Genomic DNA, 2675 nt, shown 5'->3' on the forward strand with positions numbered 1-2675 from the left:
GCATTACAGTTTAATTTGCTTAAACTATGTAGATATAATGTGAGTACATAAACCACGCGTACTCTTCCATACGAGGAAACCCACACAAACATGGGCAGGATATTTAAACTCCACAGAGTTTAATGCAATTAATGCCTTATGGCCGTGATTCAGGATTTGAACTCATGACCACACTGTTGGAAGGTTGGATTGTCTAACCACTAGAGCAACATGCAGATTGAGCATTATATACATTATATAGACTTGAATGACAAGGACCATGTCTGAAAGTCCTATAGGTGCTAGCTAATAGTGCTCCTAAAAAACATACAACACAACACAGGCAACATGAAGGTTTAAGGATAAACAATAAAGAATTACACACACATTTTCTTGTTCTCCGACATGAAGAATGTGTCATTTGTAATTTTGTATTGGAAATAAATGTGTATGCGAATTCAACGGCTAATAGTTCGCAATCATAAATATACATACACGATACAATACATGGTATAAACAAAGCCAACACCAAAACATATACTAGCGTACTCTTCTATAAGTGGCACATTGGCGTAAAGCCACAAAAACACGTTATAAAAAGTCCACATGCATACGGGAATGACTTAGGATTTGAACTCATGACCCTACTGTTGGCAGCTGGATTGTCTAACCACTAAGACATAGTTCAGATGGAAATAAACATATTCCACATCACAGACACTAGTGGCAACCTAAAGTGTTAATGAGCATAATTAATTGAACAATTGCACACACTATCTTGGTAACCGACATGAAGGATCATGTTTCTTTATATAAAATTTAAAATAAGAATGTCTATGCAAATGCATCTTAGAATAAATCGCAATCATAAATCTAAACATATTTTAATCAGTATAAAATTAAACATCAGATACCTGTAAACAGCATTGCATAGACCCAGCATCAGAACTTATCATCTGATACCACAATGGGCCATACACCTGCATATACTTGTCTCATTATAATCCACTATAAAAGACTGGTTCATGCACACTTGAAATTGACTAGGAATTTCTAGTGGAGTTTTATTTGTATTGAAAGTTCTATTTTCTCTTACTCTTGTATGCGTTTGTACTTGTAAGATATTTTATGTTCCACAATAACAGTGCATCTCTATTTTCATATGTAATGTGCATTTTAACGTGTGTGTTTGTATTATATATTTTAACCTATTTTGATTTTATTTTTTTTAGGGGGTGTTATGAAGCTTTTCAATCTAATATCTACCAAGATGATTCTTATGTGTTGTGGCAGTTCCCCATGTTACATATTTATCCAACAGATCCCCAGCCCTCCTGAAACTGTGGAGTCAGGCCACTTCAGGTTCCAGACTGATTTGCAAGGTAATATCTTTTTCTAATATGGTTTATATCACACTTTTTAAATTCTCTAACATCCTAAAAATGCAATTGTTGTTTGATTAAAGTAAAGACATGTTTTATTTTCTAAACATATACAAATGTATGCACCAGACAGTTTTGCCTGAAAAAAATAGTTACCTTTGAAATCTGTAATTATTTTCTAATTGGGCTGTAAGGGCTGCCTCTGCCCCTGCTGAGATTATCAGATGTGACTTTTCTAGTCATAGCAGTTATAAAAATAATGTTGAAGCTTGACTGTTAGAGCTTAGCTGAAAAAGGACCAAACTAAAATATTTCATTGATGAACTACCAGGCCTTAGCTGGGAGATGTCTGCCTCACCTGAAAAATATTCAGCTAACAACCATAGTCTGTGATAATCGTATATCTGACTCACTATGTGAGTGTTCTTTTCTGACCAGGTCAAGTACATAAAGTAAGTGTCTGTTTATTGATTTTAAGGCACTGATTTGTAAGTGTGTTCTAGTGGAGATACCTTACACATTATCTTTCATTTTGAGGATAAGTGAGAAACAGACACCATTTTAGTTAATAGCTAAATGTGTGTAATTTATTCCCACAGACCATATGACCCAGCTGTCAGCTGGAGCACAAAGGAAGTGCGGCAAGGATCATTTCATGGAGGTGGAGGATCGGGACATGAAGGAGTTGCCCTTGTAAGTATCTATAGATAACAATGTTATTCCTTTTAGGTTATTGGAGGACCTGCGTTACAGTTAAGGCCTCAGAAACTATGGATTTTACAGCTGGAAAGTACAGATGTGTACAAAGTACACACAGTCAAGTAATATTTTATGTCAAAATGACCTAAGGTTTTATAAGGTTCTATACTATTTTAAACAGAGACAGCCATTATGGGTTCCAGCATGACCTGCCTTGTAACACTTCTAACCATGGGATAAAACCAACATCCATGTGTTCTCATTTTATGTTTTGTTCTTTTTATCAAAGTATTTTGTATTTACAGTGTGTTTGTAATTTGTGTTTTCTTTGATTACTGAAAATGTGTTTATAAATATATATTATTTTAATTTCTCAATACTTATTCTCCTGTAACTCTCTGTTGTTTGGACACTGTTGAACACCCTCTTTTCCTACACATCCTTCACTCCATTGTCCATCTAGACACATTTCTTTCCTGGTTCACTTCCTACCTCTCAAACCGCTCCTGTAGTGTATCTACCTCTGGCACAGCCTCCACTCCAATCCCACTATCTATTGTGGGTTCACAAGGATCTTATTTTATTTCTAAATGTTGTATTTTAATATTGTACACC

At 35.1% G+C, this 2675-nt stretch overlaps 1 long non-coding RNA gene across 1 annotated transcript; it reads left to right on the forward strand.

Annotated features, from left to right (window-relative positions):
- Positions 1-1230: 1230 nt before the first annotated feature.
- LOC142106937 (uncharacterized) lies at positions 1231-2356 on the forward strand. Its single transcript, XR_012679821.1, has 3 exons — positions 1231-1361; positions 1961-2054; positions 2242-2356. It is a non-coding gene; the product is annotated as an uncharacterized LOC142106937 (long non-coding RNA).
- The last annotated feature ends 319 nt before the right edge of the window (positions 2357-2675 follow it).

Source organism: Mixophyes fleayi, chromosome 1 (genome assembly GCF_038048845.1).
Source record: "Mixophyes fleayi isolate aMixFle1 chromosome 1, aMixFle1.hap1, whole genome shotgun sequence".
NCBI lineage: Eukaryota > Metazoa > Chordata > Amphibia > Anura > Limnodynastidae > Mixophyes > Mixophyes fleayi.